Source organism: Parasteatoda tepidariorum, chromosome 3 (assembly GCF_982258835.1).
Source record: "Parasteatoda tepidariorum strain Cologne lab strain chromosome 3, Ptep-v5.0, whole genome shotgun sequence".
Lineage (NCBI taxonomy): Eukaryota > Metazoa > Arthropoda > Arachnida > Araneae > Theridiidae > Parasteatoda > Parasteatoda tepidariorum.
Window position 1 is genome coordinate 18,695,536 of NC_141757.1, and position 23,961 is coordinate 18,719,496.

Genomic DNA, 23,961 nt, shown 5'->3' on the forward strand with positions numbered 1-23,961 from the left:
AATTCAATTTCTTTCTAGAACGGCAAGCATTTTATGACTAGATATCTTGAATCTTTTGTGCTTTGATTTCTGATTAATGCTGCCATTTACTGTTTCAAAAGCCTTTAAATGTCTTTCAATCTTTATCTGTCTTATGTCTAATGACGAAAGCCATAAGCACAATTTAAATCCTCCCTCTTTTGGGATCTTTTGTACTGGAGTAGAATGAAAAAAAAGAAAAACGCATTTTCTTCATTGAGGCCTGCAAGTGAACTAAAATGTTTTGAAAGCAACGCAAAAAACTAGTTTATTTTCTAAGCAGTTTTATGAAAAGAAAAGTTGAATTAAAAAAAACGATGCGTTCGGCAAAATTACACAACTGTACTTATTTGGGTCAAATAGTTAATTTTGTTAAATGTTTCATTATGTGATCAATATTTTGAAGACAACAACACAGCAAGAAGCGAAATACTCGTAAAGAGGAAAATTGCCTCAATTGTACCATTTTAAATATTTAAAATTTTTATCATTCACATATCATAGTCAATTATGTATTTTAATAATGGAATATAGTTATTCAGCTACATTTCTTTGGTAATAATATTTGTGCAATAAGTATTAAAAATTTATTGTTTTCGAAAAGTCTGCGAGTGATACGATTTAAGAAACCAGTGGCTTAATTCAACCGGTTCGATCAGAACCTTCAACGTATACTGGAACAGATTGGTATGTACAATCAATCACATTACTAACCTATAATTATTAGATCATACTTTACTATCTTTTTTATCATTTTTAATTAAATCAAGGAAAATAAATCTTATCGTAAGAATATTAAATTCATGAAAATTATTTAAAATAGTTTCGTTTATTTTCAATTGATTCTCAAGTAGTTTGAAGTTTTCTGTTGTCTAAGTGAGAACTCACAATGTCATCTGGTACATGATATTGCGAGCTATAAAGTTCAAGCTTGACATATACAAGTGCTGTCTGTTAAGATAGTATCTTTTCGGAATATATTATCAACTTTTTTCTTCTTCTTAGGTTTTAGAAAGGACGGAATCTGTTCGATCAAAGCCTTCAGTGTAGAAGACACTGGGGCAGATTGATGTCTAAAAAAACATTGCTAACTAATAATCACTAGATCATTGTTTGACTAACTAGAAGATTCATAACTTCGAAGTTTTTCCTCGGAAAATTAAAATTTCAGAATAATAATATTAAATCTTCTTTTATTTACTAATACATTTCTGTTTCTATTCGGAATGTGATTTTCACGTGATTACTGCTTGAATTATAGCGTGTATATTGAGGTTTAGTTTTCTATGGACAAAAAGTCATTTTATTTGAAGAACGGACGCACCAAAATAGTTACTTTTTTTTAACAGAGTTCTCAACTTTTTAATTTTATAAGTATCATTCTCGTGACGAGAAATTAAGTTTTTGATGAAAGTTAGTCTGAAAATAGTTCTTATTCACTTTTCGACAATTTGAGGTGTAGTATAGATTAAAATGCTTGGAAAGCGCCCTGTTCGGTAGCAACGTAGCAAAGTAGTTGTTGTTGTCGTAGGCCATTAATGCAGAGGGGGTGCGATTGTTCTTGTTTTGAAGTGGCTCCATCTATGACCAAGAATTCGACATATGCTACACCCGTTTATAGGGCCAACCCAATCATACACCATTCATTCGTCCACAGATCGTAATTTTGATCTGAACCAGAGAATGATCAATCTCCAATTCAGTGCACCCAGAGGTATAATTTGTTATGGGGGCATAGAGGACTTTGTGACTCCACAGATTTAACGTGCACCAGTCACCATTTACTACACAGAGAGTATTCAGCCAGCTTGGCTCGAACTTCCGTCCTCACGAACGTGAATCTAACACCCTGCCAAAGTATCCTGCCAAAAGTAGTTGTTACTTAAACATAGCAACGCTGATACGCTGCTCCGTAATCGTACCGGTATGATTTAAGATTTCGCATAAGGAAAAACTTGGACAACTTCGTACTGATTTGATAAAAATGTTTTCAAAGCCTCAAATAATAGTTAGGTAGTAATGAAAAAAGTTGAACATAAAAGAATAAACTAACAGTTATAATATGTATTCAATAATATAGGCCGGGTTCGCCTGTTCGGTAGGACGCTGGACCCATGTCTGAGAGTTCGTGGGTTTGAACCCCGCCGGCCGAAGACTCCCCGTGTAGTAAAGTTACTGATGCACGTTAAACCTGTTGAGTCGCAATAGTCCTCCATGTTCCCATAACAAATCCATACCTCTGGGGATATTGGAATTGGGATCGATCGTTCTCTGATTCAGGTCAAAATTACGATCTGTGGATAAATGAATGGATGTATGAATGCGTCCGCCCTATAAACGGGTGCGACGTATGGTGTGGCCTAAGTAGAATCCTTGGCCATAGATGGCGCCACTGAAAAACAAGAACAATCGCATCCCCTCTGCCTAAACAGGCATACGTCAACAACTACAACAACATTCAATAATCTGTATAAAAATATAAATTTTTTTTTAGTATTTAATAGCCTTTTTATTCATCTACTTGGATTTTTTTTTTATCCATTTTTGTTTTTTTTTTCTTTTTCGTCTTCCTGTTGTGCGTGTAGTGTGTGTGTATATATATATATAAAAAATAAAAAAAAATTTAAGGAAACTTCTAGTTATTTGTCGATTAGATATTATTAATAAATTTCGGAAAAGAAAAAGAAAAAGCCTCAAGTAATTTCGTAAGGCTTTTACGAAAATTAAAAAACGCTGAACCACATTTTGCTTGTAAACATTTAGAAAAGCCTCGCAGAAAAGTATATGAACTAGTTTTTTTTCATTACAGAAAATAAAACTTTTCATTTATTATTTAAAAAAAAAAGATTAAAAAATGTACGCAGAAAACATTTCTTTTATTATTTTATTTTGTTTTTAATTTTCAGCTATGGTTAATGATTTCTTCTTTCGCCTGAACAAAAAATATCCTTCATTAATCAGATTATTTTCTAAAAGAGAAAAATAAGGAGAAAAAAAAACTAGTTTTCAAATTAATAAAATACGTAAACCAATCTATAGAAAAATAATTAAAACGTATTAGGCAACAACTGAAAGTGTAAGATGTTTTAGGAAAAGAAACAAGTTTAAAATAGTTTTTCAGTTTATAAATTTAATTAAATATGTGATTGATGATGTTTTATTCAATTAAATTGAATAAATTGAATGTTGCTATTTCTTCACAAAGGAACGAAAGAATTTATATTCTTTTTAAGATTGATTTTTTTGCAGTTTGTTTAGTTTTTTAATCCGCAATCTCTGATTGAATAAACAGAATGATATAATATGAAAACGCATTGATTTTTTCTATATTCTTCAATTTTTTTAAAAATATTAGTATGTTATACATTTACGTATTGTATCGTTTTATCGAAATCAAAATGGAAACAGGAATTCCGTAATTTAATATCTTCAAATTCGGAACCGAGATAAAAATATAGAGAAAACATGGAAAATAATATCATAAAGATTAAAAAAGGAGAAGAAGAAAAAAAATTGAAATAAAAAAACATTTAAAAATTTCTTTTATTTAAAACAAATATATTAAAAAGCCAGGAAATAAAATAATGAAAAGATACAATCTCAGCATCACCTCACACGATTACATCCGCAAAAGGGAATACTTTTTCTAATATTATATTATTATAGCCGAAGCAGCTTATCTGTAGTAAATAAAACGTATTAATTTTCTTCGTTTTTATCTCCTTACTTTTGTCTTTATTGTTCTATATATGTATTCCTATACTACAAAATGCTTGAGGTCTAAGAACTACAAAATTACTGTTGTTTATAAATTGCAGTAATTTTGTAGTGATACCAACCTTAAAAATTCTACAGTAACTATGCAGTTATATAGACCTCAAAAACTTGGTAATTATACTAGACTTTTCGTTAGGTAATGGACATTGGAGTTAGGTTGTGGTTGAGTTTTGTCAAATGAGGGTGGAATATGTTTATCAATTTACATGATGAAGCCAATTGTGAGAAAGGGAAAATACTTAAATTCTTTTGTGACTCTGTGATACTACTATATATTCAAGGCTTCATATTCTAACAGTACAGGGTCACCAATTAATAAGTGCAAGACACTGGAAACTCTTCATGCGTTGAAGGTAATAGATATTGTGGTGTTATTGCTGAGATTCGAACCCCTGTTCAGGCATTAATAGTATTGACAAATTAGCCCTCTCGTCTACTGTACGTACACTGCTGAAAAAAACTAAGTGGCTTCATTAGGTGTGTCTAGCTTGAATGGATAAAAATGGCCAAAACTTTATTCATGCAAGCTATAATAGTATTAAGTAACAAATTGAAGCGCAGTTACAATTTGTAAGCGTAACAGTTTGAATGCCAGTTTTTTTTTTTACTGAGATTTGACTATTTAGTGACATTTGAATATGATAAACAATTAAACAAATTTTTATTTAACCATTTTGTCCGAGAAATTTCTAATAAAGTACATTTTACGAATGCATAAATTTTAATTTGTTTCTTTGTATTATTCGTCTTAGTTTTTTGATTTGTCGTACTTTTTAAGTTTTTCGAATAAATATTTAAAATCAGCTGCTCTATAAATATGCTTCATTATGTCCAATTGAAATACTATTAACTTGAATATATATATATATATATATATATATATATATATATATATATATATATATATATATATATATATATATATATATATATATATATATATATATATATATATATATATATATATATATATATATATATATATATATATATATATATATACATATATATATATATATATATATATATATATATATATATATATATATATATATATATATATATATATATATATATATATATATATATATATATATATATATGTGTGTGTGTGTGTGTGTGTGTGTGCATGCGGATGTGCGTGTTTCTGTGTGTAATATTCAAATGAAATACTATAAATTAAAATACTATATATTTTTATCAAGGTATATCAAGTTATCCGTTTCATTTAAAAAAAGTTATTTAAAAAAAAAGGTATATAGTTTTAAATTACCTAAATTTATTTAAGATAATTTTCAAAAATAGACTATAATTTATAATTTTATGAAAGATAGGCTTATTATTGCAGATAAAAAATTTAAATTAAATATTAGTTTTCAAATTCAAATTTGTAATTTTTTTAATCTAAAGTTATTTGAAATTCGAACTAATAAATTTAGTTTAATTTGATTTAGACAAAATTATAAGTCTAATTTTGGTTCTGAAATAGTTCTAAATAGTTCTAAATTAATGCGAATTTGAAAGAAAAGTATTACTATTTTTATTAATTTAAATTTTATTATGAAATTGTTTTTACCATTACTTTAGGAAATATTAATTTTTTTTAAGCTAAGAATAAATTAATCAAAGTAAATTTAGTTAAAAAATCACTAAAATATAGAAATATTTAAAAACTTAATTCTAAGCAGATTTTGAAATAATTAAATTGTGTAAAAACCTTGCTTAATATTTTTCGATGCCTTAATTTTGTAAAATAATTACAATTATTTCAAATATGTATTTTACTTAATTTTTATGAAGTGTTTGTTATCTCCGTCCTTAATATGTATGTTTCAAATTTTTATTAAAATCTAAGAAATAAATAATCAGAAATTAATATAAAATCAAGGGAAAAAATTATTAACAAGAAAAGTGTGTTTGAAGACATAAAAATATGTTTTATTGCCGGAAATACACTTCTGAGGTATTGACTACAATATAACCTCGAATTTAAAATTTAATTAGTTTTTAAATTTAGGATCTTAAATTGACTTTAAATAAACTACAGTAATTTTGTAGACAATAGCTAAAAATTTTTGATGTAATAAATTAATGATAAATATTTTAACATTTGCTGTAAAATAACTGAAGTATTTTTATAGTTAAGACTATACTAAATAAAATTTTCAGTTGAATGAGAAATAATTTAAAAAATATTTCAATTTTGTAAAAAAGCTGCTTTTTATCTGGCAAAGCCTGTTTTAGATGCTAATGTCATTTTTTTTTATTATTAGTTGAAGAATCCTTAACGTGAATCAGCGAATCCAGTCTATTTGAAATTATATTCTTCACTTTACATGTACAATAATTTAAAATTTTAATTTAATTTTGTGATTTCCTCCTTTTTAGATTTTCTCTTTTAGATAGACTCTTAATTTGTTTATGCCCGAAGGCGGACAATTTTTATTTAATTGGCAATAAATTTTGTTTATGTGTACCATTTTATAATCGTCGCTGTACTGCCGATCCGACCATTAATGTTTAAATCCGTAACCTTGTAATTTTGAACCAAATCCCGAAGACAAGGGAACTCCTGAATCAAGTATTGGGAGAAATTTGCCTTTTTGGAGGACTTTTCGATGGAACTAATATGCATTTGCGTTACATGGAAAGGAAAAAATTATACCATTTGGTAAACAACTGTAACTTGAATTGAAATGAGGTCCAAAATTACTGTTGAAATTTAGTGAGTCGTGGTGGCTCAGTGGATAGAGCGCTTGCCTCCCAATGAGGTGACTCGTGGTCAAATCACAGAATCACAACGGTGGCGAATTTTGTACCAGGCTTTCCCCTGCTGCATGAAGCTGACAAAAAATATCCCAAGTGTTTGTTAGAGCCTTGTTAAAATCCTCCGGCCATCGGGTTATCCGTGGGAGGTTTTCGAGGTTTTCCTCTCCATGTACCGTAAATCCAGGTTATATCCATCAAAACGACCTCCACGAAGACTAGTTTATACCAATGCCGGGACCAGGAGTTCCCTTTCCTTCAGGGTTTCGTTAAAATTACAAGGTCATGGAGTTGTACATTGGTAGTCATGGACTTAGAATTGGGTCAACTGTATAAAGCAAGTTGTAAAATAAAGTAAAATTGAATTTCGACCAGTTTAGTTTTTTCGGACGGCGGTCGACATCTTGGTTATGATCATTGTATCGTTATCCGAAACAAAGCTGCAATTGAGATTTGGGCAGTTTAAGTTAGTCGGAAATTTTAATAACGATGCATTTTCTATCACGATAATATGGCAATAAATCTTAGCGATAATATGACAATTGTTACTTTCAGGAGCGGATTAGGATTTATATTTTTACCAGACACCAAGCTTCAGATAAGATTTGATTTGGAGTTTTTGGAACAGGAGCTCGTTTTGGCTGTATTGCACCGAATAAAATATTAACATCAAAATTGATCGGAAAGCTTTCGAAATTTTTTTTGACAATAAAATCGACTTAGAAAATGAATAAATACATTTTATCATTTATATTTCTGAAAATAATAGAAATTTACATATTCATCAGGCACACCTGGAGCACTAAAAGAGATTAGAGTTCTCTAGATAGTTAGAAAGCGGTTGAAAATTTAATTTGAAAAGATTGACACTGAATAAATGAAACCTAGGAATTAATACTGTCAGTAAACTGATATTTATTTATGTCATAAATTAGTGTTAATCTAAGTTTAACTTCTTCGTTTTTTTAATAGTAATTTAAATTAGAAACACATTAAATACTTATAGATGAACTTTTAAAATCCTGATCTTCAATTTTGAGGAGTTAAATTTTGGACTGACCTTATTTCACATTAGAAAAATATCTTGCGAACTTCAATTCGGTAGCAGGAAAAAAATATTCATAAATTTCAACCGGGAAAAGTTGTTTACCACGTTAGTTTCTATATCGGCGCTAAAACTAATCGCAGCGTTAACGAAGTCAATTTAGAAGGAAAAGTTTTTCTCAGCTTCCCTACGAACACAGCGCACTACGACATCCGAGGCAATTAGTTGGTGTCAAATTCACATTTTTGAGAGTTTTATGACGAAATATTTCCATTAATCAAGAAACGAGACGTAACGGAAAAGTTGGCTATCATTGGCTTCCTTTTTTGCTTCCGTTTCTATCGCCACGGCTCTTCCCTTGGCACATAACCTAATGGTCGCGTTAATTAACATTCGCTTGACATAATTTGCTGCGTTCTTGTTAGATGAGCAAGATCCGCTTGAATGCATCGTTTTGGCACGTGCCGTTATAAAGAAACAAACTTGTTTCACCGAAACAAATATTTTTCGGAAGAAGGCTAGGAAAAAAAAATCGAGATTTTGAATACTGGGGAATGTTGTCTCCAATAATCTCCAAATTAAATGTTTTTTGAGTTATTGAACTGGAACTCGATTTTTTTACTCTGAGAGCGAATATTTCGTGCCTCGGTGCAAGAAAAATTCAACGTGTTGGAAGTAATTTCACAGTTTAATTACGAACATAGTCTTGGATTTTTGCAAACGGAAACTGTAAACAGGATTATTTTTTATTTCTAAAATGCCTTTGTTAGTATTGTGGTAAAGGCAATAATAACTTAATGTCATTAGAATAGAGCCCGTTAAAAACTGCGTCAATGTTTATGTGTCTAGTGCTCTATCGTCTGGATGTTTAAATATCAAAAATAATGTTTCAAACTGAAAATTTTTTAATTTTTAAAAAATTTGATTTGGCAAAAATACGAAAGTAAATGCCTTTTTTGTCAATGCTTTTTCTTAGTAATGTTTTATTTAACAATTAAACAAATTGTAGGATTTAGTTTCAACATATGCGGCTAATAAGGGGTGGTCTATAAGTGATGTCTCAGATTTATTTTATATATCTGACTCTCTCCTTAGTGTCACACTATATCCTGGTGCTGTTTATCATACATTCTCTCCCTTTACCTCTTTTGTTATGCCCATTCCTTGTTAATAATGTTTAAATTGTTAACTTCCATTTTAATCCCACAAATTTATCTCTCTATGTAAGCTATAAGCTAATTCTTTTCTCTTGACGTCTTCCGGTGTTTTGTTTTGAATACTGGATGTAAACAAATCAAAATGAAATGAAGCAAACGTTACAAGGAACTGTTCCAGTAAATTCTTGTCAGAAATGTCTTAAATTTCTCTATAAATAGATATAGATGAGATATAGATGTCGATATGATGAGAGATAGAAAAGAGATGAGATATAGATATAGAGATCTTTGAGATATAGATGTCGAGAGATAGTTGTAAGATTAGATTACAACTTTGATTTACTGTTTATTTTCAAATGAAACTATAACGGGTGTACTACATACGATACTTGAATGATACTTGATGTTGATTATTTTTTATAACTTTGCCTGCTAAATTTTTAAAAAAAGCTGCATATTCCCAGTCAATAAAATTTTCTGAGTTCATGTGATTAAAAAAAGATTAAACGCTTTGAGAATACACGTTATTAATTATACTCTAAATTATGTTTTTAAACTTAAACTGTGGTTATTCCTGGAGTGATCAAAACTACCTCAATTGCAGCAACGCAAAGCTATGCTTCCAAATCACCCATAGCCACCGAATTTAAGAACAGACAAAAGACTCAATTATTGCAAAAAGTGCAATGGTTAAAGGAATGCAAAGCAAGCTCCTTAAGTACTCAAATTTCTCCAATAGAAGTTTGTAAAAAATTATACCAAGAAATCAATGCTAACAAACCAATGAATTGTAAAAAATGCTGGCTAATTCTTTTGAATATATGGATATTGAGAACCAATTATATATTAATTACTTATGCAATAAAAGACATATCTGACACAATATTGAGGGCAAACTCATTATGCTAATTATGTGTGCTTAAGAACCGGAACGTACACTCCCAGTCATTCCCTGATCCGGATAAGCTGGGAGTGTACACAGACCGCTCAACGATACAAGACTTTTATAGTAAATTTTTCGTACAGTGTGTACCTGGGGGCGTTGCATGTCAAATTTCAATTCTGAAATTCTTGCTATATATGATTAACTCTAGAAAATAACATGTTAAAAATCTACTTCTTCTCTAAGGCAGTCATCTTTGTTGACTCCAAAGCAGAATCTATCAGACTTTCATCATAAATCATTACACTCAAACTCAGACCAGCCTGAAAACAAAGCAGGCAATTAACTCCCTGAGCAACAAAATTACTGTTTTACAATAGATCCCTTCGCATGTGGGGACTGACGTCATCAAAAAGGTTGACTTTTGGCTGAAAGATGAACTCTTTTTAAACAAACTCATTCCTCCAGACTTACTTAGAAGACATATTTATAGCAGAATTACAGACACCTTTAAATACTACCTAGAAGCAAATTCAGTGGGTAAATTTAGGACCAATATCCAGGATAGCTGAAAATTGTGTTCTCACAAACCCTTATGGTAAACTGTAGGCTAAGAACAAGCCCTGACTGTTTGGCAGAGCATCTGAATAGAATAGGTATACTCCCATGAAATATTTGTCAAATTTGTAACGTGTGCATCATGAATGCTGAACACCTCCTTAGATGCCAAGGCTTATGTATAGGAAGTCTCATATATTCAGATCAGGTCTATGACACCGTATTGTTTTAACTGCTTCCATAGTGCCTCATCCTTCTTAGCAGCCTCGCCAATATACCTACTGATATGAGAGATAAATCTGTACAAATGAATAGGTTTTTACCAAGGTGAATAGGTCTTTTCCCCGTCAGCAAATTTTATACTTTCGATGTGACCATTTTTTAACCTGGCCAATACGGTTTGTGCAGATCCTGTGCCTTCAAACTGCATTGACAAACCAGGGGAAATTATTAGGCTACCATTCGTCTGTGAGAAGGACTCTTGAAGCAGCATTTGCTTTAGCCGTGTGGATAGAAAAAATTTCGGATGCTGAAAGTCATCAAGAGATGATAAAAAGAAGAGTATTTCCCTCTTTTGGAAGCAAGTCAGCCTTTATCCAGTAGTGTGTCTTAAATGTTTAAGTAGCATTGAATAGTTAGTTATGCATTACGTGTTAATTTAGAATAATTTCGCATTTTTATAGAAATAAAACTTTAGTTACGAAGTAATTATTTTTTGTTTCTTTCTAAACTGGTTGTAGAAATTTTTAACATAAACTGTTTCCATCTTATCTCACGACATATTTTTGCTGCCTACTATGCTAAAACGTCACGAACACATACTTTTGGTGGTTTGTACGATTTATGGCTACGTATTTTAAACTAGCAGATTTTGAACTATTATTAATATTCAATTCATAGAGAACTTTCCAATATTGTCGTCCTCCCTTAAAAATTGAAATAACCCGCCGGTAAGAGCTAGTTTAAAAAAATGTTAGTTATAAACATTACGTATATGAAATAAGTATTTAATTTATGGAAAAAATCTAAGTAAGTTTTGGAATTACACTATGCGTTAAAACATAGTTTTTTATACTTAAAAATGAATTTTTCCACTAAGTCTTTTTAGGAAAAAAATTCTTCTAAAAACTTCGATTTAAAATGTATTATAAACGTCTTAAAATACAGTTTTGGGTATTTAAGAATGTATTTTGCCATTATGTCATTGCACGAAAAAACAAAATCTCTTTAAGAACAACAATACTTTATATTACAATAAACGTTCAATTATACTTCTAGGTTTAGAAATATTTATTTCATTATAATACAGTGCATGAAACAAATTCTTTTATAACAAATTCTCAATTTCAACTGTACATTTAAATAAAATATTTATTGAAACATAAATTTCGGTAATGAATATGTATTTGCTTGTTATAATGCTTTTGCACGAAAAATATTTCTTAATTACTAATAGATGTACTTTGAAAGAAGAAATATATATCTGGGTATTGAGAAAACGTATTTAGCTATTATGCCTTTGCATGAAAAAATATCTTCTAAAAATAGCATTGGATTTCTTTATAAAAATGTGAGATACTTCCCGCTATATGAAGCTTTATTAAGCTTTTCGTTTCAATTTTATCGTAAGTGTTTCAATAACTTTAGAAAAAAATATTTAAGACAGGCAATGCATAACTATATCTTTTTCCAAAAATAAATAAATAAAACCCATATGTGCATGAAACTTTTTCTAAATGAATGCATTATGTTTCCAATATTATATACAAAATTTATGCGATTCCTGGCTTACTACAACAATGTAAAAGAAAGTACTTAAAAATGTATTACAGAGTTAGAAATCCCATTTTCCTCTATAAAAATATAGATCTTTGTTCAAAATGGGTTAGAAAGGAAACATTATTTGATCTATGAATTTGTATGCCACGCTTTATATTTCCAATTCTCAATTTGGTCCATATTGTAAAATAATACTTTATTTGAGTGTTGCAAACACACTTGAGTTAACGCAGATGTTTGAGAACAAAATTCAGATTAAAAGAACTATCATGGAAAGTGGAATATATCCACTGTCGATAAGAAATATTGAAGAAAAAAGGAAAACTCTAAAAATTTAAACGAGCAGGGCTGCATATTGGAAGAACTATCTCTCCCACATGTTGAACTTCTATAGTATCAATAAAAACGATAATATGGGAAAAAAGGAAAGTAATAAAAAGCAATGCTTAGCAATATCCATGCATTTATTTAACATCGATTTTGAATTATTCTTCATGGATCTTCGATTCCTGATATTTTTGGATATACGAAAACGAGTGCTTGGTTTAAGTTAATCAAAAATATTGGAATATTTTCAGGGAGTGATCGGTCAGGGGGGGGTATAAATTTTTGTGACCGAATAAATGATAAAGACTGAATCTGTGAAGTATTTCAAATTTCTACATTGTTTTTACTGTTCTATTTCAGCAATACTTTTTTTATAACGTAACTTCAATGAAATGAAAACAATAGATATTTTTATTTCTTATTTGTTATATTTAAACTCAGTTAATTAAAGACAAAATTCTGCAACTGACATAGAATATATTAGAAATTTATTTTATGAGTTAAAAGTACAGTGATGTATAAAAATGAAATCATTTTAATAACTTCTGATTCTAATGATCGAATTTGCACATAATAAGATACAATTTTCATAGTTCAAGATGTGGACCCCATATACTTCATGACCAAAACGTTCTCACAGAATTTTTGAAGATTGTTAAAAAATTATATAGCTGTTACTGTAGTCCCGATTCCTTACAGAAAATTTAGTGTAAGCACGAGCACAACACTATATAAGTAGTACATGGGTGATTTTCACGAAATATGATAATTTAAAGTCTCTTGTTCCAAGATCTAATACTGTATTATTAAAAGAACTTTTTCTTAAAATTTTAATAGATAGCATTGCTGTCAGCATTTTAAAGTGACCTTGTACTAGCATTGACTGTTTTGCATATTTACAAAATTTAATTAAATTTCAAAATGTCATTTTCCTGGTATGCCACAAACGATATTTCCAATGATAACTAGCTTCAAAACTTCCCATAAATTTTTCAATATCTATTTTTTTTATCTCAACTGTTGTAAGCATTTCTAGAACATATGCAGAGAGTATTATTCGCAAAACCTTTGTTGAAAATAATTTTTTCTGTCAATAATTTGTTTGTTACATGAAAATCAGTCATTTTCCTGGCTACTTTTTTTAAAATAATTTATAACCAAAATAGATAGCGCCAGCAATCAATATCTTATGTTAATAGATTGATTGGATTACAATCCTATCTGAACTTATTGTATTGTCTGTCCTATTGTATGAATAAAGAGCCAACTTTCTGGTTCAAAATATATTTCACGAATTTTTTCAAGATGAGTAGGTTATGTTGTCATTTTCCTGTCTTCTTGAAATCATTAATAGCATAAACTACACAGATTTACCTTAGTTATTTCAAGAAATCCTGATGTTTTCCGCGGAATCTAAACGTCTTAAACAGAAATGTTAAATTAAAGTAAAGTTAAATGCCATAAAACGGCAAATTTGTCATTATGTTGGCTGTCATTTTCCTGGCTTATGAATGCCAGGACAATGACACAGTGACCAGAAATTTAATTTTTTCAAACAGTATAATGAAAAGAGGGAAAGCAAATATTAACCTAATACCAAGTTTATGTAAGATATGTTTGAATGTAATCAAAGTTATTTATTTAATGATTTATTATTATATACAATTTTATTCTGTACATATCAGCAACAAAAATATTTTTGATTCTTTCTACAGTGGATAAAAGAATTAATTTAAGCAATTCATGGTCCATCTAACTCAAAGGCTTAAGTTGAGTTATTTACTATTAGCCTCAAATGACTGTTTTTCAACTTCTAAGCTAATATGTCATTTTCCTGGCATTCAAAATTTGGTGAATTTCTAATTAATTTTTTTTCCTGAGCAAATGTCAGTAAACTACGCTGCTGTCTGTAAGATATTAATAAGAGGGGGGTCTATTTCAAAAAGATGCAAACACCCATTAGTTTTAATTGAAAAGAGAGTAAAAATCAATACCCAATATTATAAAACCGAGGTTTTTTGAAAAGAGTTACCTCCAAGTGTTCAGAGTATGTATGGGACATAATGGAATATTTCTGTTTTTAAAAAGATGGTGCTCCTTCTCATACCACGCATATATGGTTCAGAACTGGTGCAGCAAACATTTAGCTGACTTTTTGCTGAATGATCTCCCATGATCTCCCAGCTGCAGCGATCTGAATTCGCTTGATACTTTTGTTTGGTCATACATGCTCTTCCAACTTAATATCTATGCAAAAAGATATGACTGAAAATGATGATGGAAGCCATACGCTCCGCATGCGATGGATTTAAAAATAGACTTAATCTCGTTAAGAAAGTAAAAAACGGTCTTATTTCAAAGCATTTATTGCAAAGATATTTAATGATTGCTATTTTAATTTAATGCAAAAAGTTTTTGCATGATATATTTTGTGTTATTGTAATAATAATTTGAAAATGAATCAGAACTTAATGGTCACTGCATAAACTATTAAATTAATTATAGCAATATTACCCCCCTCTAGTGCAAATGATTATACAATATTATTGAAGAGTGGTAATCCATAAAGATGAAATCAAAGCTATGAATTTTCATTTCTCATCAACCATCTTAATGTTTAAATCTTACAATAAGTTTATTTTAATTTAAAAAGCAGTATGTTATTGTCATGAGAAAACATCTTATTTTCAGCAAAAACAGTTGAATGATAATATGCTTCTTGCTACCACTTGATCTGTTTTACTGACAGAAACTATAGGGAAGAATTTCATGACGGGATTTCACAAGATCCGACAACGATCATGTTAATGTTACAAAATCAGACCTAGGAACGTACTTTTTCTGAATAAATAGTTCGTATTTTCCACAAATTTAATGTGGAACAAAATTAATGTGTCTTTAAGAAAATATAGCTTAATAGTTAGCAAGAACAATAGTTGGAAATTTCAGCTCATTAATGTTAATATTGCTTTTTGCATACAATAGATTTTGTGATCAATAAATACAATCCAGAAAATAAATTTATATTTAAAATGTTACAGTGGTCTTTTTCTGTCAAAAGAAACGACTAAGTTCTTAAAAAAATTTTTATTGTTAAAACATTTCTTTGAAAAAAAATTATATGTAGATATTTAGCTTTAATAATAAATATATTATGAATTTTCATTGTCAAAAATAAGATATTTGCAATATCAGAGATAAAATTCAATGTTTAAATATTGGCGAGATTTTGCATTCTTCTCCTTCCGAATACTTTCCTATTCGTTGAATAGTTCACTGTGCATTTCCAACCAGCCACAAATTAATTTCATATGAGCAATGTGGATTTAGTTAAGCATTAGAAAGACGTAAATCGGACGGGGAGAATTACAAAATGTCTCTATTCATTACAAAATTATGGTTAGTAGCTTTAAATTTTCCATATTTATATTTCCTCATGTTTGACATATTCAGCTTATTTTTAATTATAATTTTCTTTTGAGCCATTTTCTGGTTAACGATGCATCGTAGCAGATAATACTATTTAACTTAACATGTTACAGTTAACACGTTGCAGAACAACATGTCTAGCAATAACGTCTGATCTAAAGAAACAGGCATTTGCATAATTTTATATGTAGTACTAATTATTTCTTTTGGTTGGCTGTTTAAATTTAGGGAATATATTGTGATTGGATGTAACAGGTACTTTTAACGGGAGAAACATATCAACCGGAGGAAACTTATTTGATTCCCCGTAATCCGAAAATGTTTCATTGCTTCAAGAATATTTGCTACTGGTATGAAAATAACCATGTAAAATATATTAGCTATCAGTATATCTTTATGATCCATTAATGCTTTATTGCTCTAAGAATATTTTTAACAGGCACATGAATTTACGGTCCGGAAATACGATAGATTGGTATTTTTGAGCGGATGGAACGTAATCAGTTCCTCACAGTCCTGAAAGCGCTTCATTAGTTTCATTAATAGTTTTGTGTTAAAATTTTCTGATCCCAGTATATAATTTAGTACAACAGCTTAAAAAAATGTTTGTATTGCTTTACTAAAACTGAAAATTTTAAAGAAGCTATTAGATAAAAAATAACAGACAGTTGAACTAAATAGATATTGTATTTTAAATCAAAATAAGCTTTGCTTTTTGGAAAAAAGAATGTACAGCTGATAACAGTTTGAAGAAAAAAGAGTTAAAATTCTTAAACCCGAAAAATTTAAAAAAGAGAAGTTTAGAACTTCAATAAAACATCAACACTCGAGGCAGTTGTTTCTAAGAAATGCGTGACTTACGGTCAAAATTTTTGCGAAAACTACATCGGGCAATCGTTTCGAATTTCGAGAGTGTGTAAGACCATAAAAGAAATGTGCAACGTGTAAAGTGTTCTATTTGTTGATGTCTTCTGACCACTGAGAGTGAGGCTCGGTTTATAGCTGTGGTGCCTGAGGGTTACGGTTACGAACTGGCTGTAACGGTTTGGAATCTTTGGCATGTTTATTACGACAATGGAAGGTTGGGAGACTGGGAAAATAAACCTGTAAGAAGAAGTAAAAGTAGTTCACCACATTTATCGTTTTAAAAACGATTACGAAGCCTTAGAGAATTGTTTTTTTTTTTTTTTTGTAAATAATATTATTTTGTATTATCGTTTGCTTTTTACTTAATAAAAAAACTATTTTGTTAATAAAAAAAACATATTTTGATTAAGTAAGAACTTAGTTGAAATATTTTGCCTTTAAGAAGATATTAAACTCTAAATTGTCTAAATAATATTAATCGTACAAGAATATTTAAATTTCTGAAAATTCTGATGATAATAGAATGAGCAAATCTTTTGTAAGGGAATTTTTATAACCAAAATGATTATAAAATAAATAGCTATAAGTTTACAAAAATAGCTTTAATTTGAAATTTTGAATGAATGTCTCTTGTAAAGAAATGTGGAACTATGAATGAATGATTGAATGTAAACAAGGTACATAAAATCGAAACTGAAAGAGTGCAGAATTGTCTATGAGCACAGCGTGATGCTATTTCTCGTTTTCACAAATCCTTTTTAGATAGTTCAAACTTAAATTTTTTTAAAAATTGTTTTAAATAATGGACTAAAATTGCCTCTTGCAGTCTATCAAGAAATATTTTGATTTGAAGAAGTTAATAAATTTACCATTCGCTGAAGAAGTTATTATTAGGGGAATATTTATCTTCCTGATAATGATTAACACTAGCTGAAGAATGTTGATGAATCATCGTAGGAAATTATTATCCATTTGTCTAATAATTCTATTGTCCAGAGTGTGATAATAAACAAATATAGTGAAGTATAAACAAATATAGTGAATATATGCAATCATATAAAGATCTAAGTAAAAAATGAATTCATTTTGGTGTGCACACAAATTAATGAATTTATAAAATGACCGGGTAGGAGGGGCTGCCGTGCTACGCCGAACAGGACACTTCCGTCCACCAGTAAATCGTAAATGCGAGTGTCTTGTGTAAGTTAGCATAGTTTTCGCAAAGGAAAGTTAAGGAATCCATGTATTGGCTTTTAATTGATTAAATTTAATGCCGAGGTGCCTTTTCTCAGCCTTACGTATTAAAATGTGTTAGCGGAAAAGAAAGCGTGAGAAATAATAAAGAAGTCTAATGAAATCAGAAGCATCAGCAACCATATAACGGTCTTCGAAGTCGATGCTAATGTGTTAGGCAGATGTAGAGAGAATCTCAAAAAAATCGATTTCATTCTGGACTCAATTCAAAGTTGTGATATAAAGAATATTACAGATTGTTTTTATTTATTGAAAAAAAGATAAATAAGATAATAATTTGGTTTTTAAATGTCAGAAAATATGTTATGCATATTTCAGCATGACACAGTCGTTGTCCAAATTTCAAAATCGTAACTCTAGCTCTAGATTATAAGAAAAATGCAAAACCACACAAACTTTAATTTTTAAAAATAAATAGTGCGTAACATTTCTATTTCATTAAAATTAAATCAAATATATAAATTAATAATACGAAAAAATATTACCAACAATTGAAAAACATATAAATTCCATCTGAGCAATTATATGGAAAAGAAAATATTTTCTCCTCTGTTGCAGTATTTAGGGACAAATAACTGAACTATTTCCCCATTATGGGGAATCTAAGGAAAACTGAGAGCATAAAAGAAAGGCATAAAGGAGTGATTGAGTATGACAAATGCGAGATCACTTATCAATAGTCTGTCGCTTGCAGATTCGTGGGAAAAAAATACTAAAGTTACCAACCATTAGTTTATTGACTGCTAATCAATTCTTTACCCTTTATGGAATGTAGGCCAAACATTAAACTATTGAAATACGATCGATTCATACTAATCACTTTTGAAAAAGAGTTTAGATTTTTAAAAAATAATATTTCAGTAAAATACGTTTTTTATTTACTTTTAAAATTAAACAAAAATAAACAAAAAATGTGAAGAAGGTAAAAACAAGAGTACCACGAAAACTTTTGATGTAATGAACAGATAAGCGTGCAGCAGGCAGCAATTTCCACGCTACCAAGATAGTTCAGTACAATTTCCTAAACTTTCTAAAATAAAAAAAAAAAGATTAAAAAAACAAACAAACAAAAAAAACAGCATGCACTTGCGTCATTAATTGGCGACTAACAAAACTAACCTGGCGCAGTTATTCCCTTAACCACCAAGAGTAGAGCTATATATATATATATATATATATATATATATATATACATATATATATATATATATATATATATATATATATATATATATATATATATATATATATATATATATATATATATATATATATATATATATATATAAGTTCAAAATGTAGAATAAAACAAAGAAAAATTATAGACATATGAAAGAAAAAAAAAAGGGAGGGGGGTTAAAAAGTAAAAAAAACAAAACAAACAACAGTTTTAAGAAAAAAGAGAGTAAAAAAAAATGTTAATACAATTGTGTGAGGAGCACTCAAAAAACTCCTCACACTTTTGTATTAATATTTTTTGCTTTGGCTTTATTGATACAAAATCAGAAAACACTCTGTTTTGCGGATATAATCGTGTGGGCTGATGAAAAGATTATATCTTTTTTTTCCGGTTTTTTAAATAAAATTTCATCCTTTTTCTTCTTCTTTTTTTTTAACTGTTGTTTGTTATTTTTTTTACTTATTATTTCCCCCCTCCCTTTTTTTTTTCTTCTTTCATATGTCTATAATTTCTCTTTGTTTTATTCTTCATTTTGAACTTATCTAATGAGTTCTGTTTACTTGCAGCTTAATCGCAATAAATGAAACTTATTGTTTTTTTTAACTTTCTCCGTGTTTTCTTGTATTATTTATTTATTTATTAAATATATATATATATATATATATATATATTATAAGTTATTCTGTTACTAACAGCCATTGTAATGATCTCAACTTTAACATTAGAAACTGATTTAAAATGATTTCATTATTAAATTATTGTTTTTTTTCTCAAAATTTATAAAAGTAATAAAGAAAATGTTGGTGATTTTTTTAAACAGTCGAAAACTGGAAATAGCCAATAAAAAATTGAAACTTAAAAAGTTCAAATAGGAGTTATATCAAGTATAAAATAGTGAAGTATCATATCTTCGATCTTATATTTTTTTTTTCTTTTTTTAAATCAAAGAGAAGCAACTCTTTTTTTTTTTTAATGATTTTTTTTCTTCTATTTGCTCTTAGTTGCATTTATGTGTTTTTTTATTTATTTTATTTTTCCAACTGAGAGTTTTTGTGGTCTCCTTTAGAAAGAAAAACTGTGTTTTATTTCCCAATTGTATTGTTTGATGTGGCCTTTTGTTAGCTTGTTTCATCTTTCAAAGAGAAATCTTATCTTTGGTTTCAGTTCAGTTACATTGTAAAAAGTTTTTTTGAAGAAAAATCCAATCAAAGGGGATTCTATCAAACTTAAATTAACTTTTTTTAATATTTTTTTTATTTTTCAAATTGTAATTAACGGAATCAATTGAAAACAATAATTATTTTATATTCTTGAGTGTTAAAGAAAAAACATTTCATCATATTAATGGTTGTAGATTTATAAACTAATATTACTTGAACTTAAATATAATACAATTTAAGTAAAGTATAAGATATAGTGGAATTTAATGTATAATTGATAAAATTTCATTTGAAACGTTCATAGTTATCTTTATTGTTCGTCATCATAACTGCTTATATTACAGAGAAGTATCTGAAAATATAAGTAATTTAAAATCAAATACTAAAGAACTGATATCGTAAATACAAAATCCATAGTAGTGTAATTCTAGCATTAAAAATTCCTGATAGCAGCCGTACAATATTTCTGTTAAGTTGAATATTTATTCATAACTTTAAATGCAGTGTATATTTTTACCGTTTTTTTCTCAAGAGAAACTTATACAGAGGTATTCGATAAATCATTTGTTAAAATAAGTACTCAGCAAGCCCAATGCCATTAAAAATTAATTTAGAAATGTTATCGAAAACGGAGGTTTTGTCATTCACTATGAATTGCTAATTTAGGTAACGAGACACTGTTAATAGCAAAGAGAAAATTTCTTCAATTTTAGTTTATTATTTTATGGTTGAATCAGATGTGAGTCGTGAAGCGGTGAGATTGCCAAAGGAAACTTAAGACCTCTGAGCAGAGCTGCTGTAGTCAACGGGATCGATGTAGATCAAAAAAACCACGCACTCGAGTTTAAATGTCTTCGATTTGATACATTTATAGTTTAATTAGAGACTTTTCGCAGTCTTTGAAAATGAAATGCGTACTTAGGCTATCATCCATAGTACGTTGAACGGTGCCGAGTGCATGAGGAACAAACCAAACAATCAGCACAGCACCAATATGAACCAAAGCACCTTTATAGCAATAAGTTTTTCAGGGCGGTGCTTATAAAGTTTTTATTTTAAGTTTTGGTTAACCGAATTTTCATCCCATTAGTAAAGCGTAAGTTTCATGCATTTAGAAACTGCAAAATACTTGGGCTGAATACTTGCTGTGAATAGAACTGCGATGCGGCAAGGCAGCGGTTCAGTCCTCGACTCAGCTAAAGCCCACCGAGTACATGCGATATATGTGCTCGCAATATCTGTGAAATCGAAAGTCCTGTTGTCGGTTGCTGAGGAGTACCATCGGTGCAGGCTGGAATCCGTTGAAAACTTCCTTCCCCTTCAGATCTATGTCTAAATTGTGGAAGTGGATTCTCAAAATTGTGATAGCATATCTTCGGATCATCCTCATGGATGTTTCCTAGACCGTCACCAGTAACCCACTGCGCAGCTCTAGTGCGAGGTAAATTAAATAACAACATACCTCTCTCTATAACATTAAAACGTAAAGGAGTAATACCACATTCTTGTGGGTTCATCGATTTATTAACCAGAAAAACCCATTCTATAATCCAGGTTTCTGACATGAAGATTTCTTTGGTTGTTAGAATAGAATTAAAAAAGGTATAATGGTATTGTTCAAATGCCATCTACTTCCGTCTCTCTTATTAACATTTAATATTTATTTTTCACTCTTTACATATTACACTAAGATTTTTTGATTTTAATTTTTATTCCAAATGAAAGATTTAAAACTTACAATGGTGTTTGCCTACTATTCCGTAATCCTACGACATCATCTTATTGTGTAACATTTCATGATAAACCACACTTTTATCGGTATCTTACTTCATTAACCGTTTACAACCACTAAGCAGCAGATCTAATTGTATATAAGAATCTAATGATAGTGTCACAGATTTACATTGTGGTTGGTGCATTTCTATTGGCCGGAAAATCACATGGTAGGATCCAGGCTTTCCTCATTGACTTCCGAATTTTTTTGGTTGTCATCAGCATAAAATTAATAATAGTCATAAAGGTATGGCCATCCTGTAACATATTTTTTTTGTTTCAAATTCAAAGCTTTTAACTTGTAATATTTATTTTTCGTATTTCACTCTGTTATTGTTGCGATTTTAATTATCTTTCCTTTCTGAATTACGAATTTAAAACAGAAATGCATATTGAGCAATGAGCATTAACATTAAATGCATATGAGCATTAAACTGCATATTGAGTTGTGGCTTATTGTTATAACCCTTAATGCAAAAGTATTTAAAAGCTATCGAAATCTGATGTCTTTTAAATATCCAGACATTAGTCGAGTTAAAGTAGTTTGATTTCTTCTGTCATCTTTAAAACTAAATGTAGCACCAAGACTTCTACTAAGATCTGGTTGCAGTTACTTCTAAGATGTGTTTATAAGTCTTAGTTTTGGAGTTAAAGCTCAAGGTACGACATAGATGCCACATTAAACTAATTCATGGATGTGCATTCGTACAGTAATCAATATCGATATGCTGTTAAAAATTACCGTTCAAAAGATTCGTTAAATTATTTAGAATTTAATGATCAGCACTAATTACATTTAATATATCAGCCTGTTATTGTTTCAAATTTCAAGTTAAATATTATTGTTTTAAAGCTTATCCTGGAAAACACAAAATAAATCAATTATTTAAAGTTTTTTTTTTCTTTTTATTTGCCTTATACTTTGTAAAAAAATGTGGATCAAATTACAATCAAAGTACGGGCACTCAGGAAGTTGGTACATTTTACAGTAAAATCCATTTTTACTGAAGCATGTTATGGAATAAAAATTATGATACACAGTAATTTTTATAGTAATTATTACCATAAAGTCATAACAATTAAATAAATATTACTATAACAATTACGGTTTATATTTTGCGGTGAAAGTAGATTTTACAGAAAAAAACGGATTTTACTGGAAAATGGATTTTACTTAGTATGCACCCAAAGTGTCGGTGCTTTATACCGTAATTTGAAAAGAAATTTTTACAGTGTACCTTGATCGGACGATATTAACCGATTCTAAAGTTTTTTTTTTAATATTAAGTTTCTTATTTTTACATAAGGCCTCTTTACCTCACTATAGCTTATTGAGAATAAAAATTTAGGTTTTTTTCAGCTCCCTCTACTCTTGGGGTTGGGGATCAAAACAAGAAGGGGTTACAGACCACAGGTTTTATATATTTTATGTTAGCACAATCCGGCGAATTAAAAAAAAAAATAAGCTATTTTTATTACTTTTTTTAAATTACCCAATTAGAACTTAGATTTGAAACTTCTTCGCGCGGTTGACTGTTGAATCAATTTGCGTTTGAAATAGTTTCTAAAACATGCATAACTTTTTAACTATTAGTCGAATAAAATAAATAAAATATGCATACGAAAATAATTGTAAATTTTTTATAGCCATAAAAAATTACATAGTTCATGAACAGCTAGAAAGTTCAGTGACATTTATTCGAAAACCATTACAGCTTTCATTAATTGAAAGTTGTTAGTTTCTATAAATAGAAAATGGTGACTGTATGTCAAATATACTGTAATTTTCATTCCATGATTTAAACAACTCTTCAAAAATAGTTTCCATTAAGAGAGAGAGAGGGAAAGTTCAGCGTCATCATTTTTGAAAACGCATCGCGAATCATGTATATAATTTAGAATTAATAAAACGTATAGCGAAATGCTTGAACCCAAATATAATTATCTCGATATTTAACTGCACTCCATTAACAGAACTTTCATAAACA